Below are 16,268 nucleotides of genomic sequence, written 5' to 3' on the forward strand. Positions count from 1 at the left end.
CATAATGTATGCCGGTTAAATTCCTAATCAGTGATTGCACGAGTTGTGTATTATCTTGAGAACTTTGCTCTCGAGTCTGGACTTTACTAGCTACATGTATACATGTATCTACATTCTGAAACTAGCATAGACACACATGATGGCTCACTTTATACTTTTGGGTGAATTTCGCTAGAATATCTGTCAAAAGGTCAAGAATTTAACAGATCTCCCGGACAAATTAAACATGGTCATGACATTGATAGCTATTATATGATTCCTGTACTGGAGTTTTTCACCCACAAGATCCACTAAATATTTCTTTTAAAATGTCAATTTTTGACGGAGGTGAAGGAGTGTAGCATCGTAAAGTTTAAATAGCAATGTCTTGCAAGTATGAAATGAAAGGCAGTCAGTTGCAAAACTGAGTAAATTTGGCAGATAAGGTACATGGCAAATAGTCGTTCCGATTGAGGTACACGGCAGCCATGCAAAGAGTCTTTCCCGTGTAAGGTACACGGTAGTCGGTGAATATTAATTTAATATTGTTCATATGACATAGAATGCGCTCACAAGCTTGGCATTCTGCACCAGATGAACTCGGGCCCAAAACTGCAATATTCAGTTAAAGACCTATACAACGTTTGTATAGTATACTTTGTGGAACCTTGTAAAATTTTACCACCACAAATTACACGTGTTATGCAGTACTGTGCAATCACTCGTACGACAACAGTTTGTGGCACTCACGAGGGTCATAGTCAAAGACACAATGCTGTTCTCAAAAAGGTTGATTGACATTGTGGAATTATTAATTAAGCATTTATCATGAAATCCCAGACTACTGGGATATGTCATGTATACAATATGTAAATTGTTGTGCAAAACTGACCACAAACACAAAATATTGTTCTGCCAGAAGTTTGAACTCCTTTATTGAAAAGAAAATCTCTCTCTCCCTCTCTCGCTCTCTCTCTCTCTCTCTCTCTCTCTCTCACACACACACACACACACCCTAGTCGAACTTGGTTGAAATATGACAGAACTGAAGTTGCTATACCATCGATAATACGGAAGTTGTACCTCAACCGTCCAACGGTGACGTGTACTAAATATAGCATATACCTTTAGATTATCGGGGCTACAACATCTAGACCAAATTTAATGAAAGTGTTACGACAAACTCGAAAATCTCCTTTCAGTTACTGTGATTATTGTCGATATAAGGAAAAAGCTTTGTCCATCATTATAGGGATTGAATAACATCACACACACACACACCCGCGCGCAAAAACAGACAACCTGTTTGCATTGGAATGTGTCCAGTGTTACTGCATGAGATTCTTGGTAAAATGGAAGCCAGGTTTTTGCCACTGTAACAGGGATAAACCGAGTTGGACTGGGAATCAGCGAAAACACTTAACAGGGTCACGTGAAGGAGATGTTATGTATAGTGCAAATGAATGGCGAATTAATCTAGCACACTACTCATGAGCGCAAAGTTCAACAACGGAACTAACAAAGTGGCATAGTTCCTCAATGGATACGATCAAACAATGGACTTTCAACAAAATGGTCACAGTGTTTATCGTTTCTCGAAGGATATGATCATTGCATGGATTTTATCAACAGATATGACTGATATGTAGATTTATCATCCGATATGATTGAGATATGGATCTTTTAATATATCTGATCAATGTATGAAATTTATCATCATATATGATCAATGTAATTATGAACAATACATGAATCTATCAATATATATTGTTGTGTGGAATTATTACTAAGTATGATCAATGTATGGTTCATCAACAAGTATAATACTGTATTAGATTGACTGTCATGCATACAGTGACATAGATTTTTTAAAGTTTTAAACCTATTATTTATCTTGTGGCATTCAGGCAATAAACACCATATATTTCTGATACTACAGCTCCGGAAAAATGATTAAGCAACGACTTTTGTGGTAGAGTCTCCCCGCCTGCCGAAGGACCCCTCAAGAACTTCGCTATCCCTCTGACCCGTTGGTCCATAAACCTTTGGCCCCTCACGCTGAGTAAACCGATATCGTCCCTCGATTCAAGGTCACAATTGACCTCGGTATTCGAGTTCGACTTACTGAATTCTTTTTCCCTATGAATATAACGTTATTACTCTATAAAATTATTCTTCCATGTATGACATTTAATTCTGTTAAGTCGTCAATTGCTCATTTTAATTTAGTCTACTCAGACTCATTCAAAATGAAGTGGAAAGATACTGAACCTATATTCTTCAACAATATTTATAATATTCTTTATCAAGCCTATTGTTATCTACTTTCAGATAACTGGGGATAAATATATAATATTTCCATTAGTAGTAATGATGGAAATTTTACTGACATCCAAAATATTTTTACACATCCAGCAAACATCTTAGGATGGTGTTAACGGAAAAAATTACTTGGTCACCTTCAATTACTGGTTTTATTTTTAAAATGTTTTCGGTAACATTAGGCCAATAAGGCGTCTAGTAAGATTTATTAATATTTGAAACTCCTAACTGTCTGACCTATATTTTATTTAATCGTTCCAAGTCTATCATTTTCAGATAACTAAATAAGTTGTTCCATACATTTATATCTGTTTTCTTCCTTCTTCGGTTCAATTGGAGTCAAATGAATTGACACATGATCAGTGCCCAAGTCATCCGTCGACGAGGTTACACAAACCATGTACTCATTTTTCAGTTTCATTTCATATTTCCACATTATATTTTTCAAAATTATATTAAACATATTTATTTCAGTTTTTTATAATTTATTTTGGTTCTTTTTCGGGGGTTGGGGGTTAAACTAGTTATTTAGAAAAGTATGCGATATTTTATTTGTTAAATAAGTACCTCCTTAACTTTGTGATTACAATAGTCTATTCCTTTATCGAACTGGATCTTTTCTGGTTTTCACTCGATGTCTGCGTGAATCTGCTCAAATACACGACTAACACAAAACATTCAACAGGGACAACTTTTACTCGCTTGCTTGTATAATGTGTAAGTATATTAATAGATTAGCAATTCAATCTAGTGTATTTTACTTTATTTAGTTTCATTTAATTTCATTTTATGCTTGTCACAATTAATATTTGCATAAGCAACTAGACTTTTGGAATTATAGTATAGGTACCTCAAAGCCTCTCCTTATCAGTCATTTACTTTTGACATTATTGTCCCATCTTAAATTAATCGACATCATTAAAGGAATTAGTATAAACATTTCATTTTATTTTGTAATACGGCAATGATGTTAGTGTCTGAAAGTAATGTTCATACTAAAACTTAAATGCATCCAACTTTTCCCAGATGTCTCTATAACGATTCTACATGAACACATGCTGACTTTAAAAAAAATAATTAAATTAAAAATTTTAACACGAGCTTTAATTTATGAATAACAGTTGATAAACAAAACGATAGGAATGTAAACCTTTATATATTTATGAAACACTTATACCACTATGAGAATTAAAGAGACGGTTTTAAAGTGAATGTTAACCCAGCTGTCAGTAATTTCCCCATTGGGTTTCCGTTATCACTTCGAGATTGTTATGTATATTTCATTTACATTGTTTGTTATTTTTTTTAAATTCATTATATGCTATAGATATTTGTATTTTAGACTTGATCTTTTCAAAAATCAAGTTTTTTTATGTTCCTGACTAGAGACGCTGATGTTGTTTTTATTTTAGTAAACAAATAATACATAGTTAAAATTTGCCTATGAGTGTGGATTAAATATTTGGATTATTATATAAGTATGAGTCAAGGACATTATGTTTACCATGTTCTTTATTATAATTTTAGTGACAGTCCTTGTCTAATTTTATCTTAGATTGTTCTATAAATTAAATTTCGTCCTACATTTTGGCCCTTCCTTCCTGTCTTAGTGGTTTTTATAAATTTTATTTTTTTTAATATAAATTGTATGTAACGTTCTTAATATTTTATCATGATGGGGTTATGGTTCAATAGTGGGGATACAAAGTTTGAGAGAGCTCATTCGAAGAATATTAACAGTCTTTTTCTCTCGAATACCAGTGAAATATTGGCGTTGATATTTGGATCATTGGTGGTGGAGTTGAGCAATCGGATATGGTCTGTATTTGTTGTGATAGCTGGAGTTATGTGTCTGAGTATGGACTGCAAAAACGTTTTGTGGTTAAGTATTGTTTACAAAACATGTTATGGTAGGGTTGTGATATTATATGGAGACCCTTTGGTGGCGGTCATGATATTGTCTGTAAAAAGAGAAAATAAAAATATTAGGGTAGGGTATTGTCCGTAAATTTTATTTCTTTTATAGGCGATACGATTCACTGGCTAGAAAGTATATGTTGCTACTCTCTTAAGGAGAAGGCATGTTTTCAAGTGGCTGCATTAACTCTTCACAAGATAACAAGATATGTGTAAACTCCTAACGATTAGATAAGAAAATACTTTCAAAATTCGTAAAGCCAACTATACTAGTATATACAATGATTCCGCGTTTTGTGACATCGTGTTCATTGCATCTTCTGTGTGATGCCCCGTACAGTGAACATTTCATTTAAACTCTATTACTTAAAGAATATTTTATTTCTAAATGAATTATTACTGAGCTTGAAGCTGGTAGTGAAGTCATCTTTACCCTAGAGAAAATCTTATAAATATAGATAGTCGCTTACCTGTAAGAAAAGACTAATTTCTGAGCTCTGGCGAACGAACTAATTTGTACACTGCGGCGTCTCGCTTTATACGCGATTTAGGATGTATTCTCGACACCAAATAAGGATATACGTTTTGCCGACTACGCACCTTAGCTTTTCACCCGAACTCAAAGATCCACAACTGTCTCTTTAGTCTGGGCTTGTATACGTCTTTAGATAAAAATCTGCTGCAGCGGCTTTTTCCATGAAACACCTGAAATATTGCTGATATACTCAACAGCAAAGAATTTGGTTTGCTCTACACACTTTGCTGCCGAGTCTAAATTTGCTGACTTAGAATATAAGTAGAAATGCGAGGGATTTTAACATTCTTACACAAAAAACACAATCTTTATTAAAATGATACGTACTTGTATTACAGGAAAAAAAAATTGCTTTCAAGATAGTTTAGTGAAAAATTCAATCCTAATAATTTCTGATAAGTTCATTTTGTTTCCAAGCAGGTTTCAAACAGGCTGACTGATACGAGGAAATAACGCTAAAAATAGAAATGAGATGAAATCTACATTTTCACAATCGCACTTTTTATTCCTTCTTCTGAAGGGCATTAAGTCCAGACACGACTCCGTGCATACGAGTTTACGGAGACCACATCACATGTGATATAAAAACCTATTTATTGAATCCCGAATAATAAAAGACCTCTTGAACAATATAACTCCGCAAAGCTGTACACATTTCCTCAAAAGTGATCTTGTTGTTGTTGTTGTTGTAGGGTTTAACGCCATTTTTCAGCACACGATAGACTATACATGGCGGCCAGTATTAATGGTGGAGGAAGAACCCGGAAAAAACCCGGAAAGAACCACCGACCCACGAGAAACTACTGGCAAGCTTTCTCACATACCAACATTAGCCTAATCCGAGACTCGAACCGACGCAGACAGAGGTGAGATGGCAGTGATCCGTAACGGACGGCGCTTTAGACCACTCGGCCACTCGGGGCCCCCAAAAGTCATCTATTGCCAAGGTAGGCAGATTTTAAATAACTTTCGTATTCGATTATTTTGAGTATTTATACTTCGTTTCGTGCGGCTTGTAGACTGAAAGGCGGCAGTTGGGTGGGGTGGGGGGGGTGAAGAAGGGAGCTGAGACAACTCAGTGAGTCTACAAACAGTTTTCCGGGATAAGTGCAAATGGTCCGTGGGCGTGTGGATAATGATAAACGGGTAAAATGATTATCAAATAGTTTCTTTTGAGCGATCATACACTTAACCATTTGCCAAAAATAGATTTTAATGAATCCTTCTATATTGCTTACTGATAACGTTTGTGTATAATAATGGGATAACGTTTGCATATCATGATGGGGCTACGTGTTTAAGATGTAAACAATTTTCTTTTTATTTTTAATTTCTTAGAGTAAAATGATTGGTTTTCGTCAGGGCCACACTGGGTGTACGTGATCTTTAACAAGTATCTAATTTCTACGGCGTCCTGGAACATGATCACGTCACACTCTTTTGAGTTTTAGAAGACGATATAACCTTTGCTTTGGAGAGTTATTCTCAGTAGAAGCTGAGCCTTTTCTTACACTGGAAGTTGTATGTTGTGCTGTTTAGAGTTATTTCAAATTACTTGGATTGGAGTTATTTCAAATTACTTGGATTCTAAAGGATTAATTCTGTTATTTTTCTGGAACATACGTGTGCTCATGTGAAATTGTTGAATTAGGTCAGCTTTTATAAAAATTTATTCAGCTTTCCAAAACTGGAGTGATAATTCTTGTTTCTACAAGGAACTGCAGACTTAAATACTACAGATTACAGCATACGTCATCTTACGGGAAAGATAATTAACCTTGTAATTGACTTCAGCGTAATTTTTGTTCATGGTTTTCAGTTCTGGTATAATACTTGTCAGAACCTCGTTAATATCCATTGACGAAGTTGATTGCAGTTATAGGGTTCTAAACCCTAAATTGTTCCAAAAATCTGATGTCCATAGCCTTGTCTGTCTCATCCCCACGCGTCTACTGGGCCCCAGGCCAGGATTTTACGCTACCACTAACAACAAAACCATTGCAATCAACAGCTATCAACTAACAAAATTAGCTGATATTCCTACCCTTAACATGTTCATTCTCGTTTTTACAGTTTTGTTTGTGCAAACATGTCAGTTCAAGCCTGCCACAGTTAAATATTTACACAGTTGTCTCAATCTTTTTGAGAGATATCTCTGTCACGTCTCAATCTCGACATATGTAATTATTATTAAGGGCTATTTGTAATGTGAATTGGCTTGACGGGGGTGGGGCTGCGGTATAATCACCTGTCACGTACAGAGTTAAGGTTATATAGTGTTAACTTTAAAAAAAAATATGTAATCGTTCATGGGGCATCTGTTGTTCGCAAAATGTATTTATATAAGCTACAATAGTCAATTTAATATTGCAATATACGCGCAATAGATCACGGAATCGGGATAGTATTGAGCTATAGCACAGTGGCGTCACTGGAAGGGGGTGCGGGGGGTGCGGACCGCACCGGGTGACACCATCAGAGGGGGTGACACCCAAATGACTGTCTATAAAAATTTAGAATTTTTGTGCAGGAAGTGTTCCATGGGGGTGACACCATGAGTTACTGTACATGACTGTCTATAAAAATTTAGAAATTTTGTGCAGGAAGGAGGTCCATGCGGGTGACATCATGAGTTACCGCACTGGGTGACACCAACCCTAGTGACGCCACTGCTATAGCATTATAATTATCTTGTTGCATGAGGACTTATCAAGATGCAGCAACGTCACATTTTTCATATACGTTGGGCCTTGTGTTCAATGCAAGTGACAAACATGATGCCAGGTAATAGGATCTGCCATATTGGTCTTCTTCCCAATCAACCCAGTCCCTTGACTGATAGTCATATTATACTCATGTCTGTAATCGGATGCCTATCAAACTTTAAATATTGAAAGTAACGGTGTGGTTCGTACTGACAAGAACAAAGAGAATTACAAAATATTCCTGAAATACATGCTATGCAATGTCGTATTTGCTTGTTTGCATTTCATTCTTTTTATCTCGTCTTTCACCGCATGTACTTCTCTAAGAGTTAATCCGCCAAAGTTTATATCTTCGGGTATCATCAATCTTTCGGCTTAATACCAGTCTTAAGATAATGTAAAGCATTTTCCATTAGCTACGTATCCTAAATAAACTTTATATGTATGCATAAATGGGATATATATTGAATTTGATTGCATGTATAAGAACTATTCTAGTTGTGGCATGTATTTCCGCTAGTGTGTGAGAACGCACTTCTCGTAGAACAGGAGTGTGATTCATATTAAGAGGAGACAAATTTAAACAAAATTACAAACTGATCATGTAAGATATATAATCAGCTGCATTTTACAAGATGCTTCTCTGTTCAGTTCTGGTGGATGTCGCGATTGTCACTAATCGTGAATGCTAAACGGATCATAGCGCAACATGTTTAATGATGGTGAATATGACATATGTCATGTATATATCCATGTGCTTTTCTACACTGGATTGTACGGTGTGTCGAATAAGCCACGTATAGGGAAAGAGTTGACACTTTTTGGTACAAATAGTTATGTACATATTAGTGTTGATTTACTGATATTTTTCTGTATTTGTGATAACTAGTTATTTATGTTGGTTTGTGTATGACATTTGAACACTGGAAAAATTAATTTTTATCGATGTACATTATAGGCATTTGCAAAGACATGAAATGCTTTAAACAGCAAGATACAAGGAAGCAGATTAATGTGGCTGGTGGCCTACATTAGGGGAAAATACTAGCTCAAAGTCTTATATTTTGTACAATTTCCCTTTAAACCACTTTTGAGATACCAAGACAATGGTTAGAGATTTAAACTCAAGATTCATTAATTAATAAAGTATACAATACTAAATTATCAACTGTGGTAGGTTAGACAGTTCTGTATGTACAGAAGAAATGTGAGCGGAGAATATGAATATTCCAGACTCTTCATTTTGGGGAACATCATAATGTTTGGGACTAAAATTATGTCATTATTATTATCATCAAAATACATTGAGAATTGTATTATTGTCTTCATCGTATAATGCTGCCTTCGTACCTTATTTTAGGAATTAATGTCAAGGTTGTACAGAAATGTCTCTGTGTTTGTGTGTGTGTGTGTGTGTGTGTTAGATTTCGAAAGTACCTTTACAAAAATTACTCATATCGCTACAATGTCTGCAATGTGGCAGTTCATAGTGATGTCTATCACTGGGGCATCATGCCGCAGGTATGTGGCATCATGTCCCACCCAGTCACATTATCCTGACACCAGGCCGACCAGTCATAAACTAACCTCTTAATGCTGAGCGCCAAGCGAGCCAAACGCTAGTACAATTTTTATAAGACTTTGGTACGAGTCGGCAGGGTTCAAACCCGCAACCTGCCACATCCAAGGCGGTTGATGTTCAGGAATGACTAGACTTCATTTTATTTGCAAACAGTATGTGTAGAAAAAAAAAAAAAAAACTCATGTGCAATATTTTCCAAGTTTCATTCAAAATCCGCTTCTCCCTGCCATTAGATGGATTATCCATACGTGTCAGTGGCATTTCATTTTCATTACATACAGACTCCATTTTGCTGTACAGGGCATCAAAGTCTGTGAACAAAAAGTATGGAATTGTTTTTATTATAAGTTATTCTGCCACAACCCACTTCTAAATAATATATGGCACTTAAATGAAAGAAATGGGGAATCACCATACATTTTAGCCATTTCTTCACAGAGTACCATCCTCCACACATCTGTATTATTAATTAATGCAGGATATGAATTAAGCGACTGTGACGCCACGTGTAATGACCTCGTACATATAAATAGTCCCTCCATGGCAGTGTCTTAAACCCAACGGACAAACGTTTTTAACATGGCAGTGAACGTAAGGTCTTTAGCCTGGTACCCTGGCCTCCCCCGATGCTTCGCACACACTTTTCTCGATTTTTAGTCCATTTTTCAGTATAGACATGTCCCAATAAATTTCTTTAAAACCCTAAAAACTTCAAATTTTCGGAAACCTGAATGAATGAATGCTCCTGTTAGTGCAGATTTATAAACTGCAACAAATTAGTTACAACATAAATGTATTGGCTGAAGCAAACGAACATTCACATACTTCAGTTGCAATTTAGAAATAAGTGTACAGGTTTTAACAATCTGTTTACTATTAACTTAAAATGTGTAACTGGTCAAACATGCATACTTTTTAGGGTTGCTTTTGACTTATTAGAACTTAAGTTTAAATGAAACAATGCAAGAGTATTCCACAATAATATCCATGCAACTATGAGAATTTTCAAAGATGTGCAACCAGTGTCTTACACTTAGGTCGTTGGATTTGATACTGTATTATGTGGCTTGTCTTGATGGAACTACTGCTAATTAGATTTTTTTCTCCACAAAACAGATAAATGCATAATTTCTGCCGAATGGAATATTTTAAAATCAGTCATATTATATGGAGTATTCTAGCTAAAGATGAAATGACATGAATCATTGGCACGATTTTGCATGTGTGACAACTTGCCGATGCGATATCATGCATAAAAGTATAAACATACATTACCAATATATAACTCAAATATTCTTGCTAACAAGTGTATCTGTAAGGCTTCTGAATTATTTTAATTGATCTTTTGAAGATTGTGTACAAACAATCTTATAAAAAAACTTGCATTGCATAAATATGTATATGTTACCAACTTCATTCCCTTCACCCTGACCCTGCTATTTGCTCTATTGGCTTTAATTAATGCACAGGCCTTAGGAATTCAGTCATTGTAGCTATACATAATATGGTATATTTTTTTTCCCGTCGTTTCTCATATGGGTTGACATTTTCTTACTACAACGGTTGAATTTCAAATACCCGGATTAATGCATAAATAACGATTAAACATCACCAATGAAGCTTTAGTTCAAATAAAGCGTCTCTGACACAAGAAAATCACAAGGATACGATTGTGCAATCTCTCACCATAAAGCTCCTGTCCCCGCCTCATTCATAATGGCTGAAAATGAGAATTATGCATAGTGACACTTAAAAACAACACTCAGTACTTCTTTAATAGTCACAGCTGTGACGAAAACAGCCCTCAAAACTGCGGTGCCACAGCTGTGACGAAAACAGCCCTCAAAACGGCAGTGACACAGCTGTGACGAAAACAGCCCGCAAAACGGCGGTGACAGAGCTGGAAATAATTGATTTAATGCGACATCTTAATTGCCAACACATTGTGTATTACCTCCGCCATCTTGAATTTCTCAACAGGCAGCAGCCATTATAGGATTCACGGTACTAATTTAGTTCCCATAGTAAATCTATGCAAACACCATGATATTAAAAATTCTATAACTTAACATTTCTGAGTGCTCATGGTCAAACCTATATTTATCAGTATAGATGAAACCTGGCTGACAGCTTCTTTGTAGAGGAAAGGATATGAGCAATGTTATTTTCTGCACCTTCATGTGTTTGAAACATGTGCTTTCAATTCCGCACCAAAGGGTCAAGTGCTAATTTTAGTAATAAATGTTCCAAGCTCAAGACTGTTAAAGGACTGAAATCCCATCAAGAAAACAATGGCTCTATTTTTTTCAGTCACAACTAGGATAAGCTCTCAAAAGACTCTTTTTCCCACTTAATAACGTTTATTATCAAACAATCCTGGCCACCCAAACCCATATATACTCATTTTACGTTCACCCATTTCCAGGCTGGTTCTCATTTTTCTATACAATATACCCTTTAGGGGTTAGGGTACGTCCCTCTTATTTTCAAAATACGGGTAAGTCTTGTTTGCAACGCAACATATGCCCAGTCACAATTAATAGGAATTCCTAATTCACTTAATTAAATAATTAATGAAACATTTTATTCCGTGTTTTGTCTAGTTTGCCATTGTATTTTAATACAGCGCGTGACGCGTCGCTTTGTTCGTGTGCGTGTCTGCATTGCTCCTAGATAATAATAAAGGTTAGCAACTGAACATCTTAAAAAAGGGAGTGAGAAGACAACAAATTTCTCACGGTGAATCATTGTTTACCTTTGTGCAAATACACTGGTGCGTATGTATCGCTCAGTACACAACAACAGGTGCGTTTCACGTGTGAAAATAATCCAATATTGTTATTTTTGTTCTTTTTCAGATAGCATTTAATTCAAAGAACAATTGTCTACCTTGTGCAAATACAGTAGTGTGTATAAAACACGCACTAAATATAAACAGGTGAAGTCTTGCGTGCGAAAATAATACAGTTTTGTTATTGTTACTGTTCTTCTTCAGATAACATTATTTTCGAGAATTAGGTCGGGACAGCCTGTGGGAAAGAGTGACTACAATATGGGCCTCGGTACACCTACCCAGACTGCCTTACATGTTTAAAGTGCACACGCAAGAACCGTTGTACCTAACGCACAAAATGGACAGCCATTTCCTGACATAGGTATAGAGGGCGCAAGAAACGTCAATCTCCCTTACTGTCTGAATTTGTACGGGTATCTCTTACAGAGCCTCAAGAAAGAATACATTTTAAGAAGACCAGTCCTTCAACGTGGAAGAACACTCCGAGGTCCCAAGAGTATATGGGATCAGTCTCTTTGTAAAACCCTTCCTGTAAACGGGAATGAACGTTCGAGGAGCAGATCATCTCCCCCCAAAAGGAGAAGTCGACCATCCCTCGCGTTCACAGTAGCGTAATGCTGCCTTCAGCGGGGAATAAAGTGCATCGCCCGTCTCCCGAGATGGAGGAACTGCACAACACTGAGCACTTCCGGGCTAGCCTATCGCGCCCACCCGAATGGAAGGAGCAGAACCACACCTTGATATGTGATGAAGACAAACTAGGCTCTGACAAATATATGTCGCTAGTCCGGTCGCTGACAGGTCATCGGTCGATGTCTTTTGTCCTGTCACCATTCAGTTCGTCAAAGTGACCGATCAATTTATTTTGGCCTGGTCACTATTCACCGGTATTCTCGTACCGGTCACCGACGTGATACCGGTCCATGCTCAGAGGCTTCATGGTACAGGGATATGGATCAGACCGAGAGTCCTCTCTCCCGACTCTGCCATCATATCCTTACTGGATTAGGAGCCTGTTAAGTATGTCTAAAATTTGGAAGGGGATCGGATCGTATCCCCCCTTTCCTATTATACCAATGAATCCGTAGGGATGTTTTGCCCTCCAACTCCAGATAGTTCATCACTCATGCCGCTTGAGTATAGGTGATGCCACAGCTCGTGTCCCGCCATGACCTTCTCCCCAAGGTGGCACCCACCAGGAGGACTGTAGGAATAACATCGTTGGGGAAAGGCATGTGGTCTTCTTCATCTTGAAACTTTTAGCACATAGAATCCCTATTCACAATGACGAAGAAGAACGGGAAATGGCTCGGGTTGCTCCTATGATACTTCTCCAAGGAACATTGTGAAGCACAGCAAGCCTCTTGCTCGTAGTGTTCTAGACCATGATGTGTTATCTTTTATCGTCTACTCCAACATGTTCGTGGTAGGAATATCTCAAATGAAGCCTCCTATCAGGCCTACTAGCTCCTCTCAGTTGGATGAAATGGAAGAGATCTGGTAAATGATGGTTGCCTCGTGGTATCCGCAGACTGATGCCTGAAACTATTTGGCACACACAAGAATATCCTTTACATTTTGGAAACGATCTCCGGGACTCAACCATGGCCATATATCTTGTTTCTTCCACAATCCTCCATGACTGAGAAAATATTACAGAGGTTCTCCACACGCCAAGCCTTTGTTCGACGACATAAAGGGTGAGCTGTTCCTTCGTCTACCTTGAGGCCTATGTCCATTGTTTCGAGTTACTGGGTAAATCTCTCACAGCAACCCATAGAACCTCCCCAGTTAGATGCAGGTGCATCACAAGTGGGCATTAAAACTGAAGCCTGTTCATACTTTATCATTAAACCGATTGAAACCATTGAGTAGCAAGTCTGGCCTCTGGTCACAATAGCTTCTCATGCTGGCCTCTTCTCGACAACATCGTTTATTATGTTAGAAGAGGCAGCTCTGAAACCAGCCGCGTTAAAACCCGTGTCTAGAACTCTGACCAGCCTTCACTTTCTGCCACAAGTGCCTAATCGGCGGAACATTTGCACATCCGCCTTCACAATGCACTGGACGTCTTGAAGATCTTCCTTAACCATTGTCAAGACCTTATAAGGGCTGCTTTGTCGGAAACTGAGTCTTTTCCTAAGACTCATCCCCACTGTGGCTTCACAAGAATTTGAAGGATCATCGGCATAGATTCTTCACACCAGCTCCTGACCCATTGCAAACGGCCAGAATACATACTAATGCGAATCTCCCCCAGTGGCCATCCACTAAATTCTTTTGAAAGAAGCAGCCTCAATCCAATGCACAACCTCCAATGAGACCTTCTCCTCGTCAATCAGGTCATCGCACGGTATTCGCCCAAGAGCATCTGGGAGGAAGTTCTCCAACCCGCCGTTCTTTCCCAGGGAAGAGAGAGACTTGCCCTATAGACTCAGACCCGGTCCTGCTGTGTATTTCTCTCCCACACCTATCCATAGGTGCTCGTCGAGGCATCTTTTCGGAGGCTTGGTCAGGCATCAAGGACAATGGGATGGTACTTTCTATTGCAAACGACAGAATTACCGACTCATTCTCTGCAACAACCTCCTCTGTGAAGGACTCTCTGTTCTTTCACCAATCCAACCTGGTAAAATATGGGGAACATGTGCACACCTTTTGTAAAAAGTGACGGAAGAGAGGGTTCTGAGCGATCTTACTCCAGCATTCTACTCTCAAATCTTCCTAGTTGTCAAGAAGAGCGAAAAATTTCGTATCATACTCGATCTCTCTCCACTAAACTTGTTCCATCCGGACGAACATTTCAAGATGCAAACTACTTACTCAATCCGGAACACGATGCGTCGGTCCGATTGGGTGGTCTCTATCCACCACACTGTAAATACTCCGGGGTTTCCTCGACCAGGACATTTTCAATGGGTTCTGCCGTTCGGAATCTCTTCCTCGCCAAGAGGCTTCAACAGAGTTCTGGGAGTTTCAACGGTTTATCTCCGGTTACTATGGACCCCGATTTTGAGAACAATTGAGTGGCTGATCCACAACGTTCATATTCAGTCCCTCCACCAGTATCAGTTCCGTTGTTGGTCCACAGTAACTCTGTTGGGTCCTTTAATCAACCTCCATTTCAGGATTTTGCTTAGGATGGAATGAATTTCTTCACAAACCAGAACTTAGTCCGGGCACCACTGGATCGCATAAAAGAATTCTGACACGTCTAGAGCTCTACGAGTACAAACATCGTTGTCTGCTAGCTTTACCTCTCCCTGTTGGGAACCTTGAATACTACTACGGTTCTGGTTCCTTAGGACGTCATCATATATACCCTTCACAGTTTTTCCTTCTTTTAAAGTGGAAACGACACAGAGATTCACTATCAGCTCTGATTCCTCAAGGACCAAACTTTAATCACCATTTGTGCTGGTGGGCGAATCGGAACTGACTGGATTCCCCATGTATGCACCGGACCCCTTCTCCTATTCGTTCACCAGCTTGAAAGATTCTGGTTTGGGGCGCTCATTTAGAGCCGGAGAGAGTAATTCTTCGGGACTTTTGGACTCGGGATGATTCGTCTTTCTACATCAACAGCCTAGAAATTAAAGCCGTATTTCTAAAATTTCAAAAGTGCATCGACAAAGTAAGGGGTCGATGTGTTATGGTCTCATCGGACAATATGTCCGTCGTAGCGTACACATGCCCCTCCTCTTGATGTGCTGGTATAGAACCTCCTCCGCTGGGCCATCTCGGAGAAAATTGCCACATTCCAGGGAAGAAGAACGTTTAATCGAACAGTTGTCCAGGTCAGACAAAATTGTCCTCACGTAATGGACTCTTCAATGAGGCTTTCTTTCAGTACCTCACACTCTATTTGTTGTCTGCCATATTCGTGCATTGTCTGTTAATATTAGCTTTCTCCTATTAAATAACAATTATGATTCTGCTTCCCTCCTATGTCTACAGGGATTTTTAGCCAAAAATCAGGTGCTTTCTGTAGCTCCGTCACCTACAGAGACTCCCAGTCTCAGTTGAATCTGTGCTGGAGATGATCACGACAGCCTTTTACGCCTAATTAAGGCACTGCGTTGTATCAAAATTCCCCGGAGAGAAAAGAAAGGATTTGCAAAGGTCTTTTTCTTCGTTTTAAGGATTTTATTGATACTTTGACCTCCACTATTCACGGTGGATTGTCACCACTATTAAAAGATCCTTTCTTTTTTGAAAGTAAAACCCCATGATTTTTTAGCCGTCTCTAACCATGTGCCTATCTAAATCGTTATTTCTTGGAGGATGGCATTAAGGCAGCAATTTAGCTTTCTACCTCCGCTCGTTAGCACAAGTCGCATAGTGGTGAATACTTACATTTTTCTCTCTGTTTTCTCTTTTTTTTTTTTTTTTGATCAGTTCAACACCTCAGCCTACTAACTGATAAATTCAGCT

Source organism: Sinohyriopsis cumingii, chromosome 12, assembly GCF_028554795.1.
Source record: "Sinohyriopsis cumingii isolate HCF-2022 chromosome 12, ASM2855479v2, whole genome shotgun sequence".
NCBI classification, from domain to species: Eukaryota; Metazoa; Mollusca; class Bivalvia; order Unionida; family Unionidae; genus Sinohyriopsis; species Sinohyriopsis cumingii.